Source organism: Rattus norvegicus, chromosome 6 (assembly GCF_021556685.1).
Source record: "Rattus norvegicus strain SHRSP/BbbUtx chromosome 6, alternate assembly SHRSP_T2T, whole genome shotgun sequence".
In the NCBI taxonomy this organism is placed as follows: domain Eukaryota; kingdom Metazoa; phylum Chordata; class Mammalia; order Rodentia; family Muridae; genus Rattus; species Rattus norvegicus.
In genome coordinates, this window is record NC_141539.1 from 49,056,075 (window position 1) to 49,075,511 (window position 19,437).

The 19,437-nt window shown below is 41.0% G+C and overlaps 1 protein-coding gene across 3 annotated transcripts in view; it reads right to left on the minus strand.

Annotated features, from left to right (window-relative positions):
• The window catches only part of LOC148005168 (uncharacterized), an 86,205-nt gene that overhangs the window by 19,699 nt on the left and 47,069 nt on the right, over nucleotides 1-19,437 (minus strand). The window contains exons 6-7 of one of the 3 annotated variants that reach the window (XR_015622311.1): nucleotides 8,023-8,254; nucleotides 6,682-6,977 (exon numbers count right to left, since the gene is read on the minus strand). The exons of the other annotated variants lie outside the window; for them this stretch is intronic. The gene's annotated coding sequence lies outside the window, so the exon portion shown is untranslated. The remainder of the gene's footprint in view (nucleotides 1-6,681; nucleotides 6,978-8,022; nucleotides 8,255-19,437) is intronic. 3 annotated transcript variants of the gene reach the window in all.

The following is a 19,437-nucleotide window of genomic DNA, read 5'->3' on the forward strand; positions in this document are numbered from 1 at the left end:
AGGCACTGGGGGTGGGCTTTTGGGGATTTATAGCTCTGCCTCACTTCCTATGCTCTCAAATGTGTTACCTATCTGTCTATCTATCTGTCTGTCTGTCTATCATAAATGTAATCAACCAAGGTGATGCACACCTTGAGTTCCAGCACTTGGGAAATAGAAACAGAAGCATTGAATCTCTTCTGCATTCATCCTGGTCTCCTGGTCTAAAAGCAAGTTTGTAGACTAGACAGGATTAAATAGTAAGACACTATCAAAAGAGAGAAAGGGGTGGGTAAAGGAGATCAACCAGCTTTCTGCTTCCGGTACTATAACTGCCTGTTCCCATACCTTTCCCATCCAGATGGACCTACCTGTCTAGAACTGTAAACCAAAAATGAAGGCAAAGGTGTCTTCATTAATATATAGGCTATGAGGTGACATTGGGAGGTCTATAGGTCCTTCAAAATCTGTCGCCTCACAATAGCTATTAACTTCCAGAGTAACCGGGCTGCCTTCCCTGCCAAACTGCAAAAGGAACCCTATGCAGCTGTCTTAGCCTGCAGGTGAATGTCAATATAGGAAGAATTGGGTCTTGAATATCACGGATTGAAGGTCACTGGAATGACCAGTCAGGTCTTTAGGTGGGAGAAAGGCTCAAGATTCTGATGTACACCCCACAGCAGGGCCATTAAAGGTTCCCTTACCTCTCATTCTCTCAACTCACTTTCAAGAAAAGTTCAATTCAACTGTTACTTAAAAATAAGCTTGATTGTCACATTCCCTTCACCAGTTGGAGTGAATGTCACTGAGTGTCACAGACTCCTTAGCTACAGAATGTGGGTTGATTGCAAACAGAAACCAGGTCACAATGGAGCAGAGACAGGAGTAGACATCTGGTATACCTCTTATGGTATTGCTATCACCCAGACTTCTGCTAACAGAGAGACCACTGACTTTCCTCACCATTATCTTCTTTCCCACCAGTCTCTCCTATACTTAAAATTGTCGTCTTCTCACTTGAAAATTTAACTTCAGCATCATTTTCTGTTATTTTCTCCCACTTGCAGATAAGCCATATGTAGAAAGTGTAGGTCAAATGCCAGGTATTAATAATGAGACAATAATTATTCAAATTAATTGCCAGTCTGGGAGGCCATTCCTCTCTTCCATATATTGATCCAGCAGCTGTTTATGGAACATCAATCATTTGCTAGGTTTTGTGATAATCACAGGACTACAGACATAGTCCATATTATCAAGCAGTTTAAAATAAAAGTCAATCATTCATGATGGCATGGTGTGTTCTGACTGGGTTCTGTATCTAATCCATTCATTTCTTCCCAGTCTACCTATAAAGTTCCTGCACTGAGCTGTAGCTCAGTGATTCATCTGCAAGCACCATCGGATTCTCAAAGTAGATTTGGTACCCTCCCTCTCATCCCTCACATCATCCATTCACCCGTCACACCTCACCAGAATCTGCAAACTGAAAACATACTCATTGATTACATGTCCAATCTCTGAAAGGAAATCCCTTCCCCCTTCCTCATACTGACCAAGGCAATGTCTGTAGAGTTTCTCCTCTTCATTGTTTTAGTCACAGTTGACATTGTGTTTTATAAATATGTCACAAGCAGATAGGAGAAACATGTTCTGGTGCCCCCACTCAGCTATTCACTATATATTCCATAGAAATATCTTAGAATAGGAACAAAGGGGTGTGTGTGTGTGTGTGTGTGTGTGTGTTTGTGTGTAGGAGTACATGTATGTAGATGTGTATGTATGCATGCACATATGTGTAGAAATCAGAGGAGCCATCAACCTAAGGCAGAGTCATTCAGTAGCCTGAAGACTGCTAAGGAGATGAGTCTGACTGATCAGAGAACCACAGGGATCAATCTCTTTACCCACCCCAGTGCTGAGAGTGTCTGTGAACATCATCATATCTGGTTCTGTATTGCTGGTTCTGGGAATTGAACTCAGGTTATGCTTTCAAAGCAAGTGATTTACCAACTGAGCTCTCATGGCAACATCTTAATGATCATCAAGTAACATGATAAGCAACTCCATTTGAAGATTTATTGAGGTTTACAATTTCAAGCATTATGCGAATCAAGAGTACATGCGCCTACATGTAGTAACAAGAACCTAGGATATTGGGAAGTTATACAAGTAAGAATGCCTGCTTGCCTTCATGGAACTCACAATCTAGAGAGAAATTCAAGTAATAGATATTATTCAAGTTTCTATTTTTGTCTTCTACAGAAAAATCTTAAGAAATCACTTGGGATAATTATAAATATAAAAAGAAATGTCTGTCTTGTTTCAAGATTCATTTTTAGTACTCCATCCTTGAATTCTTTATGTTAGCTTGTTAATGTTGCTTCTGGTATGAGGATAATATTTGACACATGGATATGCTGAGATCTTTGGTCCCATCTGTGCCTATGGTTGTACTGAGCTGAAATTGCTTTTGTTATGTTATTTGGAATTTGTCTCTGAAAAACTGATTTTTTTACATTTCACTCTTTCCCTGTGTTAGGATCTACTAATCCTCAGGTGTTTCCCAATGCCTAGTCCTTTACCTAAAGGGAAACAAAGTCACGAGAACTTGACAATCATTGTACTTGATAAATCTATATGCCTAGCACTTTCTAAGCATCACATTTTTGTGTGTGACATTGCCCTTGCTGAAAAGGATGGCAAGATAAACGGAAGAATATTTCCAGCAATGTGAGGAAAACATTTTCAATCTCTGGGTTGAAATGCCATGACCAAGACCACTTATAGAAAGAATAGTTTATTATAGGTTTACAGTGACAGAAGGATAAGAATTCACCACCATCAAGGTAGGATAGGATGGCAGCAAGCACCAGGAAAGGCAGAAAGAATAGCTGAAAGCTCACACCTCAAACTTCAAGCAAGTATAATGTGTGTGTGTGTGTGTGTGTGTGTGTGTGTGTGTGTGTGTGTAGGTATAGGTATATATGTACACACACATATGTATGTGTATGTGTGTGTGCACATGCATATGTGCATGTGCATGTGCATGTATATGTATATTTAAGATACAGCCTCTCAGTGAACATAGATAACAGATAGAATAGTTATCCAGCAGTGAACCCCTGAGATCAGTCTGCCTCTGCTTACCTATTACCAGGATTATAGGTACCACTACTGTCTCTGTCATTTTCAAGAGTTCAGGGGGTAGAACTCAAGTCCCCCTGCTTTTCTAGCTGTGCTTTGTGACCAGTCCTCACCCCTTCCTTTTAGCCTTTAGCCCAGAATTATCGTATGCAGACCATTAGCTACCACTGCTACTCTAAGAACTAAAAGAAGTAGCCTTCTGTACCCTTGCAGGGGATACACAGTGTGGTCCCCAGATACTGTCACTATCAGGTCTAAGAGTGAACAAATTCCAAACAGGAGGACATAGGCAAAAACTTCTCTCCCCACTCCATACGATGTTTCCAGGAGAGCATCCCTTTTGCATGGCCATCTGCAAACCTTTGATAACAGTGTTGCTCAGCCCATCCTCTCTTTAGAGGAGAGGCTGTATGGTATCATCCCCTTTTCCAAACCACCAGGGTCTTAGCCATTTACAGTGTGTCAAAGCCAATTATGCTTTAGCCGACACAGAGCTTCCAGTGAAAGTGTAAAGCTAGGCCCTCAGGGCCAGTCTCTTAGGCCGAGGGTGTCAGGAAATTTCTTCTTCTAACAATAGCCTACTGTGAGTTTGAAAGAGTAGTAGCAGGTTAAATAGTAGCCAATATATATGCAAAAATATGTATTTTCAGAGTGAGATGAAAAACACAGTTTCTTAGAAGCAGTTTGTGGGTGGGTTGTAAAGAACACCTCAGTATTTCAGTGGGGTGATATACACCTGTTTCTAGGTAAGGAAGAGTCGTGAAGCAAACAACACCACTGGGACCACATGAGAAAAGGATGGATATGGAAAAGGGACTCAAATGAAAGAGGTCTCCCAACAAGCATCTACACAGATGACAGGAGACGAAGGTGAGACATAAAACACACACTTCATGGCTCCGTAATGCCCAAAGGAGCAAACAACACAAGTTCACAGATATGTATAAAGTGAAGAATTTGAAACTACAGTGTTCTTCTCTGTGGAATAGACAAAAACATCAGAAGTTGACGATATGCATGGAGTGTCTTGACTATATGAATATCCCATGCTCAATCAGGAGAGGTCTCACAGGCAAATGCCTCTTAGAACTTAAAGACAGTTCTAGTCAAATTCAGTGTGGTCAGAGAAACAAGGTGTATGACCATTAAGGTCACTTCATTGCTACTTGGAAGCATAAGTATGACTGTCATCTGTTGATATAACAGTACAGCATGTAACACCTGCCATGCCAGACTGGCAAGCAGACACTCAAAGTGACTGATATTAGTGCTTTTAGAAGGCTTCATCCCACATATCCTCAGTGTCCCCTCTGCATTATAAAACTCTTTGCAGAGCTAAAAAATCTGCTCTTATACTTAACCATAATTTCTCTCACTTCTTTTAAATCACAATCCTACTTAATCCAAATAAAAGTACAAGAATGACATGGAACATTCCTTCTTGTGTGGTGGTTTGAATATGTTTGGCCCAGAGAGTGGAACTATTAGAAGATGTGGCCTTGCTGGAGTAGTGTGGCCTTGGAGTAGGCATGAGCTTTAAGACCTTTATCCTAGCTGCTTGGAAGCCAGTCTTCTCCTAGCCTTCAGAACTTTCAGCTCCTCCTGCACCATGCCTGCCTGGATGCTGCCATGCTCCCACCTTGATGATAATGGACTGAATCTGTAAGCCAGTCTCAAATAAATGTTGTCCTTATAATCATTGCCCTGGTTATGGTGTCTGTTCACAGCAGTAAACTCCTAACTAAGACAGTGTCCATGATATAAATATTATATTGATACACTTGCCTTCTGATTTTTAAATTGTTACAGTTTTTATTTAGTACATGTAGTCCAGGTTGGCCTAAAACTCATTATGTATTCAAGAATGCCTTCAACTTCTGATTTCCTTCAGTCTACCTCCCTAGTACTGGGATTAAGGGCATGTGCCAATGTGCCTTTGATCAAATACACTACCTCATGCATGCCAGGCAAGTCCCCAACCACTGGAGCTACATTCCCAGCCTTGCTTCAGTGTTAGTGAGACACAAACTGCCATCTGTCTGATCTTGTAGAGTTCAAACTGGGATTGAACTGGTAGAGTTTTTTAAAATAAATAGGGAGGCAGAGATGTGGCTACATGGGTAGACTGCTTCTCTAACCTGCACAAAACCCTGGATTTGGTTCTTCAGTAGCACATACACTGAATTTTAGTGGTATGTGTCTGTGATTCTAACACTCAGGAGGATCAGAAGTTCAAAGACATACTTGGATATGTAGCAAGTCTGAGTTTCCTCTGGGACACACAGACACTATTGAAACTTAATAAATATATTATAACAAATGGATTCATAGAATTTGAAAATAAAGCTCCTTTACATTCTTTGATAATCTATGAAAAAAAGGTCTTTGATGCCCTTTTATTGTCCACAAATACACATACATTTCTACTTTTGTTTTGTTTTTGTATTGTAGGGTCAAATTAAATACCAAATATTATTAAAAAGAAAAAACTAGGCAATTTCATACCAGATCATTTATGATCAGATTTCTACTCTTTGAACTCTTTGTAATGAAGCTGACCCCAAGATCTTTTTATCAGATTAGCTTATTTATTAGGAAAGTGGTCACATGCCACAGTGTGCATGTGTGGTTCAGAAGAGAGCTTCCAAGAGCTGGTTCCCCTCTTCAACCATGTGGGTTCCAGGGATGTGACTCAGTCTTTATCCACTAAGCCATCTTGCCAAACCAACATATGACTTTAAAAAATTACTAGATTCAGACATGTACATGGAATAGTAGAAAAGGAAAGTAAGAAAACCCAAATGAACAGAGCACCAAAGGTGCACCTTGGTCAGCAGTGAGCTCTGTGAGCTGAGGAGAAAGAAGGCAGACAAGATCAACCCCATATTGAACATTTCCATGGCAATGTGTGTCTGTGCCCCCTCATAATTTATGCACTAAAGTCTTAACTCCCATGTGATGGTAGAAGACAGATATCTTGTGGTGATGTGGTATCGTCATCATCGTCGTCGTCGTCGTCATTGTTTTATTGTTATTGTGGTTGTTCTCATGCTAAAATTCCCAAGAGAAACTTCTGGCTTTTCTACTGTATAAGGATGCAGCAAGAAGTGAGCCTTTATGGATCAAAATGAGACTTCTCCATATGCCCATCTGCTGGTATGTTGAACTTGGACATCTATCCAACAGAATTGTGAGACACTTCTGTGGTTTGCAGGCACCCAGTTCAGTCTTTCCTTGTATCAGTAAGAATGGACAAACAACACTGACTTTCATCGAATGCTTTGTAACTGATAGTCAATATTAAACTCCAAGATAACACAGTTAATTCTTCAAGGGCTAAAGCGCATGCTCCCTGCATCATGGCTCTACTGATGAAGTGATACATGCGCAGTTGTGTTCAAGGCAGATAGCCACTACTTCCATATTTACAAATGAAGGAAAAGACAAAAGTCCTAAATCACAACTGGGAGATGAGAAGACAGAGCAAACTGCAGAGACTCCACTCTGAGGCCCCAGGCAGGCCATTTTCCGTCTACACAGTTTCTGAACCCTTACCTGATTTAGCAGGGCAGAGAACAGTACATTTTCAACACTTTCTGGATGCTGCCTGGGCATGACATTTGCAGTTCAGGATGGCATCTTGGTCTCCAACCGGTCCTGGAAGTGCGGAGCATCGTGGGAGCCAAGAACACCTTCTGCCCTCTGATTTGGGCACAGCAGTGGCCACTTCACTCAGATGTGTGCCTCCCAGCAGTCATTCCTGCCTCAGACTGGCATGCAGCAATATGCTCTACCTGGGGCTACACCTGAGACCATATGGACTTTTAGCTGCTGCACCATCCAGGGCTTGCCTGCAGAATGCAGAAGACCAGATGGAGCAGACAATACCTGTGCGAGCCTGTCTGATCAGCTACTGCACCATCCAGGGCCTGCTTGCACAACGCCAAGGACCAGATGGAGCAGACAATACCTGCATGAGCCTGGCTGACTTACACTGCTGGGGCCTTGGTGTGAAGAAAATGGCAGACTATAAACATTTAAATAATAATCCCACAACACATGCTGATTCCTTTCCGCCGGGGATGGTTATGGGAAATATGAATTCACTTTGGAGTAGGACTCGACTTTAATCTTTTTGTTTTGTTTTGTTTTGTTTTGTTTTGTTTTGTTTTTCACCAAGCATAAGTCAGATGATTAAAACCAGACACAGATCTGAAACTTGTCAAAGTAACTTCTAGATTTCAGGCCTGAACAACCGAAAGAATAGAATTACCAGAAGTCACAATGAGAGAGCAGTGGGAAGGACAAGTTTGGAAAGAAGGATGGGGTTTTGGGTTTGAGTTAAATTAGATTTGAGAAAGGGCTGGAGACACTGGAGCTTGACTCTTCTATTTCTTTCCAGGTGTGTGTTCAGTCCGTGAGAAAGTCCAATCTTTCTTAGTACACAGAATCCAGCAACAGCATATTGCCCTGTCAATGATACTATGCCTGACATTCCTGCTTTTGCTTGGGTTATTGCAGTAACTTCACCATTGTTCTCCCTGATTTGCATGTGCCCTAACACCATGGATGGTCGATCAACTTAGAGCATGACTCAGAACATTTCATCTGTCTCCTGCATCACTCAGTGGCTTCCTATACCAGTCACCAGGGTTCACAGGCTTACAGCCCACACCCCACTGTGGCCTTAGCTGCTATTAAGATCCCTTTACCTCTGCTCCCTTAGCTACCCTAGGTTCCTTCATATGCAGGGGTTCCTCTAACTTCTGGAATCCATCCTTTGAATAATTTCTATCTTACAAATATCTTCCCCCAAATAAGGATCACCTGTCTTAAAGATGTCTCCAATTCACATAATGAACATTCAGTATTGCAAACAGAAAGCAAAAGTCTTACCTAAAATATGAAAGTAGGTGGAGGCTTCAGGGTCAGGATGCAAAGCTTTGTCTGCTGGAGTCTGGAACACTTGCAAGCCCACCAATGCTTGTCAACTGAATTTTTATGGCAGCATACAAAAAGGAGTCAAAGTCACAAGGCAAAAAGCGGTTGGGGTGGGAATTGAAGGAAACTCTTTGAGGAATCCAGATCTCCCAAATGCTACTAATTTGTAGAAATGGAAATAAAGAATCTGTCCAAAGGGAGGAAACAAAGAGACTGTATTTCTCTCAAAGGAACACAATCATGTTAGGTTTTGCTACTCAGAAACCAAACCATGGGTCCACAGGGCCTATACTTAAAAACCCAGCTTTCCTGTACGGATACCCTTGACAGAATCAAACAGACAATCAGCCAGCCAGCCCTATCTCATGGGATCCCCACACATGAAAAAAGGCAAGGGCTAAGACTTAGGAAAGATGAGTTTATGAGCAAAATCACAAAACTGAGAAGTTACCATCTGCAGTGAGTTAAGTGACACTGGAGGGCATTCCATTAAGTGAAATGAACAAAGAAAAGCAGCCAATGCCCTTCTTTATGCATGGATGCTAAGAAAGGAAAGCATGAAGCTGAAAATAGAACAGTGAAGACCAGAGGCCGGGAAAGGAGGTGGAAGAGGTGCAAGGAGATTGGACTTGATCACCACATACTGGCCCTATCCTAAACAATGTTAACATGGACTACTAAGGCACATTTACTCAGATTTTAAACTACAATACATAGTTCTGGAGTGATGGATTACTGGAGAAGAGAACTTCGTGTATACACATAAGGATCTATGTTTGAATTCCTAGAAACCACACAAAAAGTTGGGCATAACTGTTAGAGCCTGTGTTGGGGATTGCAGGATACAAGTAGGCCCCTGGAGTTCACTGAGTATACAGGTTAAACAAAACAGTGAGCACACAGTTCAGTGAGAGAGGCAGTCTAAAGGAAGCAGAGAGGGACTGAGGAAGATAGCAAAAATCATTCTCTAGGTCTCACATGCAGGGGGAGAAGGGAGGGAGAGAAGGGAGAGAGAGCAGAGAAAGAGAGGGAGACAGACAGAGAGGTGGGGGGAGGAAGAGGTGCATAAGTGTTTATGACAGAAGATACCAAAAGTTTGGGCTAGAGGGTCTCACATACTGAAAATAATGAAACACAAATTTAGAGAGATAATAAGCCAAGTAAATAGTTTTTAAAAGAGCCAGTATGTAAAAACACTAAGCCAACTTAAAAGAATCAAGCAGACGATTTTCCCAATCAAAAATATAGACATTAGACATATGCTAAACTGAACAAATGTAGTCGTTAAAACATGGTTAAAGAGAATATTAGTAAATTGGTAGGCAATGCCGCAGAAATCACAAAAGAAATCATGAAGTTCTACAAAAAAAAAATAAATCAGTTGAAACAGGATACTCAAGAGGCTGTGGCTACTAGCAGAAAAGGCAGAGGAGGACAAAAGAAAGGGGGAAGTAAAAAAAATCAGCTAAGTATACTCCAGGATTGACAAGAAAGGAGAGAAAAATTAAATTCTATATTGAGTGAGTAAAGTAGTTCTTCTCCTTGGTTGATCTGCCCACTTTTGTAGGACTCTTAAAACCATGACACAGTATTCACAGTGAATGAATGAGAAATCAGGAAAAAGTATACCTTTCTCATGTCCTAGCAGAGAAAGTCATTTCACCAGTCATTTATGTACTTTCTCAGAAGCACCATATTTATGTACAAGTGTGTATACATTAATCTATGCATCAATACATTAAGCTTTTATTTGTTTTCAATTAATCAATTCTGTGCTGTGTGAGTATGTGTGTGTGTGTGTGTGTGTGTGTGTGTGTGTGTGTGTGTGTGTGTGTGTATGGTTGTACTTGCCAAGGCAAGTGTGTAGAGATAAGAGGTTAACTTGTGAGAGTGATGGTTTTTTTCTCTCACCTATGGGTTTCAGGGATTAAACTCAAGTCATCAAGCATCTATGGCAACTACTTAACTTTTGTTTATTTTTTAGATAAGTAATAGAACACTATATAAACTTCTTAAATATTTATAGTATAAAACTTGATCCAAAGAAGAAATATAAAATTTACTCACCATTTTTAGTGGATACAAAGATTTCTGTTGTGCTGATGAGTAATGCTATTCTTTGTGGGGAGAAGGTACACTGGAGATTGAAACCAGGACCTTCCAATGCTAAGCACAAGCTCTACCACTTAGATACAGTGCTACCTTAATGACTTAGCTACTATTCTCTTGCTGAGATAAAATGCGCAACTAGAAGTGAGTTATGGGAAGAAGAGTTTACCATGCTTAGGGTTCTAGAGAAGGGAAGGTACTCAGAGAAAACATCTCATACTGACTGCTGGCTTCTATACATAACAGATGTGTACACCCACCCACTACCATGATGGAGAACAAATTTCACACTGACACCTGCCTTCTATACCTACATGCACAGTTGTGCGCACATCCCCCAAACAGACACTGTCTTTTTCTTTTCTTTGTATGCAGGGCTACATTTTGATAAAAGTATCTAACTTTGCATGTGATTTACTTATACCATGACAATGATAGGATCCTACACAAGAAAATGCTCTAAACCTCTTGTCTGACTCTCAGAAGAAAAGATACCGTGATGATCATCTATCATCTGTGATCACCACATGCCTCAACTCACCAGGTCCTCAGCTTTAGCAGCTCTGAATTGGTCAAGGTTAGCCCTGTGCAATCTACTCCTTCCCTTCCATGCGATTCCCTCAAGGCTGACACTTGCTTCATGCCAACCCATGCCACAGCACACGGGGGCGATGCTAGGGATGGACAGCACAACAGGCTCGTCACTTGATATATTTAAAACAGAACACAAGTGTGTTGCTGGTCCAAGTCTAAGCCAAAGAACCCTAACTCAAACTCTTAAAGGGATAGGCAAAGTAAGATTGGAATGATAAAGGATTCATCTTGTTTAAGATTGTGAAACTTCTCGAACTCAAGTTCCAGCATGGACAGGCTCCTCTACCTATGAAATTGTCCTCGAGAGAGGGTTTTTAGGCTCAGCAGATCCCAGGGATCCTTGACCTTCAATCCTGTGGCCCTGAGAGGCTTCTTTTTCTTCCTTGGATTACAACAACAACAACAACAACAACAACAACAACAACAACAACAACAACATCCCTGGGGGCAATAGCAATACCGAATTACCTAGGATACCTGGCTTTAAAAAAGAAGAAGAAAAAGGAGGGAGAAAAAGATAAAGCTAACAATGTGTGGACATTCCTTGACTTTAAAATACTTTGTAAATTAACACGGGTTGGCTTCACCCAGCCCCTCTTTTCTTGAGTGATGGGTGAGTAGATCACTGTACTTGCATAGCAAGGAAGCATTTCTCCATCAAGGACTTTGTTTCTTTTTTTTTTTTTTTTTTTTTTTTTGGACTTTGTTTCTTTTGCTCTTTCTCAGTCCTGGGGCCTTATGGAGTCTTACTGTAGTCATAGCAACAAGGGAACATCACACTCCCAGCTAATTACCAATCTTTCCGGGTAAGGAAAGAAAATTAATTTCCTCGGACATACAAGGTAAGCCTCCAAACCACAAACATTTCTTATATTGTAGTTCAAAAGACAGAAATATGGCTGTACTTTGCTGGATTCGATCAGTAATTAATTAGAAGCATGATCTGCATTCACAGAATAATTGTGTTTAATTTCCAAGCTAATACAATTTTCAGGGAAAACTGGTAGATCGGCAAGAGTAAGACACCCCACCCTGTTAGCAAAGGCCTTTATGTTTTATTTAAAGTTGTCACGTGGAGCCTACATTTTCTTTCAGATATCTCAAGCCGTGTGGCAGTTCCCCAAATGGCTCATTCCAGAAACAGCTTCAGATCGTACATTTGTGCCTCATCTGTTGACAAGCATTTTAGTTTCTACGAGTTCCCTCTAGTACTCTCCTTACCAAATACAACTGTTGGCGCAGGGTCTCCAAATGGTGGATTGATGCAGTCCCACAAATTCTACTCTTCCCGGTCAGATCAATCACTTTGCCTTTGGCTTCAACAAAGAGAAAATGATTTCTAAAGGTGCTGACTCAGAACTTAGTGGGATTTACTTAAATATTTCATATTTTAATTAAAATATATAGATACGTCTCCCTTTCTTGAGAGAAGGGATATAAAAGCACCTCATAGCTCGGATGGATGCCTTTTTCCTATGGCATCCTATTCTTTCTCCTTCCTCTAGTCAGTAATCAGGAGGTTGGTGGGGGATGCTTCTGTGTACAGTGTGCTATTTGATTTTCTTCTCTGGTGGGCTCTCGCATAGGCTGGAGAACAGAGATTAAAGGTGTGTATATTTAGCATCAGAAAAGCAGAATGCATGCATGTTTTCGTATCTCTCCTATACATTAATCAAGAGAGCTGGCTTCCAGGGAAGGATTGCTGCTCCTACCACTGGAAAAAAATAGCAGCCCCTTAATCAGTGTTTCACTGTTGTCAGTAGGGGAATCAGGGAGAGTCGGGAGCTGCTGGGCTCCTTCCCAAAGGCTTTCATCTGGTAAACCTAGTCCGTTTCCCTTTCCAGCCTGAAGCCTCAGATACACTAGCACCGGCACTGTACATCATATTCTGGAATATCTCACTCTTGCTCCCTTAACTGACTGGTTTTATGGAGAAGCAGACTGACTGCTTTTGTTCCTCCTTTTAATGGAACTGTAACTTTAAACACAGATTCTAAATCTCAATCTTGACAATGACAAACAAATAAACACCTGTTGGGCTGATTCCTAGTCTCATAGTCTGTGTCCTTTCTGATGAAATCATGGGGACTGCACCTGGGTTATTGACATTACAATACGCTGTGAGTGAGATTAGACACCAGGGCCAGCTTCCTCAGCTTCGTAGAATTTAATAGTGAAACTGGCTAAACCCCTTTGTTACTGATCTCCAGTTTCCCCAATTTATGCATGGGGAAAAATGCAGCCCAGGAAGTGAAGACAGTGGGTGCAGCCTACCCACAGGAACAAAACAAACCTATCACCAGAAGTCCCCAGGTTCCTGAAATTGAGTTAGTTGTGAAAAGTGGCTAACTACTTCTCTTGATGTCTTGTGAGTTTTTTTGTAACCCCTGAAAACATAAAGTCTGTTCTGAATTCAAGTAGACAGCCTGACTTGTGACTTTTTATAGAGGCATGTTATTGTCTTTATTGTTTCTTTGTTTTGTTTTGTTTAATAGAAATCAAGGGAGATGACTGTTTTATTTTTCTCAGTGATAACAGAAGGGCTGTTTGTTGTTGGTCCTACTGGTTTCTATGGATCAGGTCACTTACTCGAAGCCAGACAGACATACCATGGCAAGAGCCATTCCTTCAATCCAATAATGGATCTGCAGATAGAAACAGTCTCTTTAAGTTCTGGAAAGAATTTCCCTGGAGACTAAATTCGAAGAGCTTTGTCTAGTAGACTGCTGTTTTCTGGTTTGCAGGATGGATTGGAGTCAACGTTCTCAAATGCTTCTTTTGATAAAGATAGCAGCAAATGCATTGGGTATTCTTGTCTCTGCAGATTTTATCATTTAACATTATAATACTATTATAATACTAATTCTTCCTTTATGTTGGGGATGGCACCAAATTCCATGACTTTTCTACTACACCAAGTAAAACATTCACATGCATAAAAGCAGCCAGGGCCATCTTCACAGTTCCTCAAAGCAGAGCTCTCCAGGGAATGGTCTGATGGAAACTTCTGCACTTTACATCTTCTGCAGGCATTTGCATGTCTGTTATGTCCAATAAATGGGAAGAGGGCAGGCAGGGAGGGTGGGCTTGTTTCTCCACTAAAGGATTCTGATCGGATGACAGTTCTGAACATGTGTTTTTCTCTTGCTTCCTCAAGGCAAATATATCTGGCTTCTTCTTGTGTGTTTTAAAAGGTGGAACAGTATAGTGATAGGTTTCTAGGTTTTTGTCCTACTTGTGTGACTTTGGGTGGTTTATACAACTTATCATTGATACAATATGTCTATGCATAGATCTACATAACAATATCTACAACTCCCAAGGACTGTTTTCAGGAGACAGTACCTTCAAATGCTTGCGATTCCTAAATGGATCCCTGAAACATCATAGCCATCTATATTATATTTTTCATTATGTACAGTACATACGTGCTACACTGGGTCGCTGGAGACCATAAACCTTTAATCCATTGCTTCTTTTCTAGAAAAGATGAGAACAAGGGAGCTACACCAGGCTTCACAGACACAGTTATCTTTACAGGAAACTCTTCCGGATTATCCAAAACATCTAATGACCATGACTTTGAAAACCTACCCATCACCTGAGCATCATCAAATGTTCTGTCCCTTGAGCAAAATAATAGAGAAATCTATTGCCATGCAATCCACCTTCTGCTTCATCTAAAATATGCTTTCGTCTCCTGACCCATGAACAGTCATCATGATTTCCAGTCAATCAAATCTCAGTGCTAGTGAGTTCATCTTGTAACTGGTGGAAGAAAGTGTTGCTAACACACATGGCTCCACAAACATTTAGGACGAGAACAAAGATAGGTACTGATTTTGGTGGACGTCCAGTTTAATTTCTGGGCAAGACACTGCAAACTGTAACCTTTAAGTTCAGTTAACCCTCATCTCCCATGGAGTATTGTTAACTCCCCTACTCTCTAAAATGTGTTTCTGATATCCCAATCACAACCTGCTGTGTCCCCTGATCTTCTATGGAATATGCAAAAGAGTGAAATAGCTGAGTTACTGACACCTAAGTTTCTGGCTCAGGTTAAACAGAGCCATACTCTGCCTTCAAGGTCCAGCTCCCATGTCTTAAATATGTCTGTGTGATATCACTGTTTAAATTGAACTTTAGTGTAGTAGTGAGGGTTTTCTAGTTTCCTTATCTGACTCTGACAAGCACCATGACCAAAAGCAACTTTGCCAGACAAGGGTTTACAAGCTTATACTTCCCTGTCATGGTTCATCATTGAGGGAAGCCAGAAAAGGAACTAAAGTAGGAGCTTGAAGCAGAGACCATGCAGGAATACTGTTTGCTGGTTCACTCATGGATTATGTTCAGTTGGCTTTCTTAAACAGCCCAAGGACTAATGCTATCGACATCAAGACAACCCCACAAAGACATGCCCAAAGGTCAATCTGATCTGGACAAATTTTCATTTGAGATTGGCTCAATTGGCTCTTGACTGTTTCAATTAGACTACCAAAGTTGACCAGTGCAAAAGGCACTCTACCATTTCCAAATGCAAGAAGATTGACATACTCTAAGATGAAAATACATGTGCTAGTTACAGAGATGACAACTGTGAGCCAGGGTCAACTAACACTACATGTAATACCACCAAAGATGTAAATAAACAGAACCATATACACTGGATGACACACTGGCCAATGTATGAACATGTGACCAGAGACTTGGGGAAACAAAAATCCTGTTTTTTTCCTCTAGGCCTAATAACTCAAGTCAATGATTCCAAGTCTCTAGTGACTTTATAGGGCATAGCTAGAGTAAATGGATAAGAATTAACTCTACCAAAGAAAATAAAATCTATAATGATCTTGATGGTGTGGGGCTTATTGAAAGAGGTGCTTATATTAAACATTAATTAAAGCATCATTATCTAACACTACAGCAATCAATACATTGCTGCTGATACAAATTCTTAATATCTCTATTAGATTCATGTGTGTGTGTGTGTATGTGTGTATGTGTGTGTGTATTCCAACATGCTACGCCTCAACAAATCAAGAGGTGATATCCTTATCATCCCATATTTCCTTTTATGTACATTTTCACAGTTCTCTCTGCTAGGCACCTGTGTCTCTCATATTGTTCAGTTCTTTCCTGAAATGGACATATTCTATTACCAGCTTGCAGTTCACAACCCTACAGATACTGAGAGCAGCTATCAACTCTCCATTTGATTTCTTATGTATCATTTATTATAGGTGGCTACTCTCTTCTTTGTAGTATTTCTCTTTCATTTGAGAACATGGCTTTGCTCTTCCCAGACTTTTCTCAGTGTTCCCACATCTCACTTGGGAGGAAGGGTTAAATAATTGACCCCAGTTGCTTTCAAATGGGCAGAGAATAAAGTGGTCTAAAGTAAATACGCTGCCTTAGGAGTAATCCCTTGACAAGGTGACAGAGTATCAATGGGATGCTGTGATATTAAGTTGTTCACATCCTCTAAAACATAACAAAATGTCATAGTAAGAATAGTCATATTCTATTAAAAAAAACAACTACATTTTACGCACTGAATGTTACATATTGAAACTTGTTGTACAGTGGGTGAGCTATTCTGGGGTTTTCTGAGAACTTGTGGAAGTGAGGTTCAATAGGGGGATCAGCATCCTGGGAACTTAGAGCCATATAATCATTTGATTTCTGTTTCCTGGCTACCATGAGCCCTGTCCTTCTACTTCATTCTTCCATCCACAATGGGTCATTGAAGCATTGCCCCTGGGCTCCATGGACCCACCAGAGACTAGAGGATTAGTTTCCATTACACTTTAAGGATGGTATTGAATTGATTCAACAAGGAATGACAGTGGAAATATTGGTTGCTGAAAGCCACTCAGAGCAATATCTCTTGGGCAGCATGTGGGAGCATCTGCCTTTGAAGAGGAGGTTTCAGAGAAGGAAATGAGTAGCCTGTTCCAGGCAGGCATCTATGAACATAGCTGGGCAATCAACATGGGAATATGAGGAAAGGGATGCAGACATTGTGAGTTGTGGCAGAAAGAACACTGATTAGCAACTACTCAGGCAGATGGAGCAGGTCCCAGTAAGCTTTCCTACCAGACGCGCTCACCATCCTTGTTCTCACATCACAGCAATGAGCATAGTAAGAAAAAGTATACAAGGAATTGGGTCATTTTTATGTCTAAGAACCTGGCATAGTTTCCTGTGGTTTCCATAATGAAGGTTGAACTTTTGAGGTGGCAAGAGGACTCACAGAACTGTGGTTACTCGATGAGGAGCCTGGATATCATTGGGTCTGCATAGGCCTTTCTCTAATCTCAACTCTCTTACTTCCCAATTGCCTTCTTCTATCACACACACACACACACACACACACACACACACACACACACACACGCACATGCACAGGCACATATTCATATATCCATACATACACAGAACACATATATACATACATACATAAAAACAGACACGCACACAGACACACATACATACAATACACATATATATATACAGAGACACACACATACATACAAACATAAACACAGACACACATACATACAATACACACATACACACATATCGATACATATATACAGAGACAACATACATACATAAATACATACAAACATAAACACAGACACATATACATATAATACACACAGAGACACATACATACACACATACACACATACATATATACATACACATACACATACATATACATACATAAATACACACAGATGCACACACATATAACACACACACATACACACACACACACACACACACAGCATTCTCTTCTCTATATATAATAGCTCTAATATTGGATCCTCCCTTTAGAAGCATTTCTGTCCTTCTGCCACCAAGCTAGATTTATCTGTCCCTCAGGTCTCCATTTGTTGTCCAGGCCCTCCTCACTGAGTCTGCCTCTCAATGCCAGATCTCAGTAGCCCATTCTTGATGTTTTCATGAATTTGTTAATGTAAATTCCATTTTCCTCAGCAGATTAAAGTGATGTAGGTAAAAGGTGCAACTGCTGGCACATAATCAGCAACTTACACATCTCAGAAGGGGGAAGACAATGCAGGGGAGAGGAGAGCAAAACTTCAAAAGGATGACTCTCCTGAAGTGCTGCAAACTACTGACAAAGGCCAGAGATATTCTGTTTAGTTTTAAGAAACAGACATTATGTAGGCATGGTGGCACGCATCCTTAATCCAGCACTTAAATAGGCAGATATCTGTGAGTTCAAGGGCAGCCTGGTCTTCAAAGTGAGCTTAGGGCTATGCAGTGAGACCCGTGTGGGAGGAGAAAAACGAAAAAGAGGAAGACGAGGATAATGGGGAAAGAGATATTTCTGATGTCGGTAAAGTAAATGTAACTTTGAAATGCTAGCAATGTCACAGCTAAAAATCATGTGTGGTTCCACGTAGGAGAAAATGGCGGCTTGAGCTTCAGTACTTGAGTTTCCCAGGAAAAAGAAGAGTGCAGAACTGGCAACGCGAGTCCTAGGCATCTTGGGACCACCTGTCCCCAGACTACTGCTCTGTCATGCCTTGGATACCACCTTCATCATCATGGCCCAAATAGTATGTTCTTGTGGAGATAGGATGGCGGGAAGAGGATGGAGGGAAGGGCTTACCCATTCCACTGAAACTGCAACCCCAAAAGTCATGGTCCCTACTAATTGGCACTGCATTCTCCAGCACTCAGGAATTTGCCTCTCCAAGGTTGGAAGAAAGACTTGGAAATGAAGCAGTCTAGCAACTATGCAATGCTATCATATCTGTAGCCAATGACTAGGAGATAGTAGACGTGAGCAGTCTTCCACCAACAACACCATGACTCTTTCCTGAAAGTTTATGATATAAACAGAATTCTACAGTCTTAAAATTGACACAAGTCTGTGTTTAAAGCTACAAGAAGCAAAACAAAACAAAAAAATGAAAAGAACCCAATAAAAAACCAGAATGGGAAATAACAAACCTGACATACAAAATTATACAAAAATAGGACATGTTTTCCTGCAGGGCCTCCAGTCACCTACAAGCACACCTCCTTTGAATTTAGTAGCATGAAACAAAAACAAAGTTGTGCTTTGCTGACACTTTAAAGACAACACATAGGGTGCCTGCCAGGATTCCTAAAGGAACAGCGATTTGATAAATGGCATCCCAGGGTCTAATCAAACATCATTGGTGACTGTGAGTGCAAAAGATTGTTATGCTGGGGAGAGACACTTGCAGAAGCATTGCCTGGGAAGAGAGAAAACCAGGTCACTGAGGTGATCAAGTGTTCTCTTTGCTCTCTGCGGCTGCTCCAACACCGTGGGCAGCTGGCCTGAGTGAGTTCTGTCATACATTAATGGGAATGGATGACAGAGAGTCAGACATCTTGATGTCACATGTGGTGTGCTGCTGAAACCAGAGGACTGAGAGATGGAGTATTAGAAGGCCCATCTGTCACCAGAGGCAAAGATGTTCTCCAACCTGAGGCTGCACAAGGCACCTAGGTCTCCACCTGATGTCAGACAGCCTGTTTCTTTATTTCAAAGAAAAATAACCAGGGCTGGATGCCAGAAAGGAGGCCTGGGCCCCCCACTACCAGCAGCAGGAGAGATCATTAGCTTAATCTTCCAGCACTTACAACCCAGAACAAGGCAGC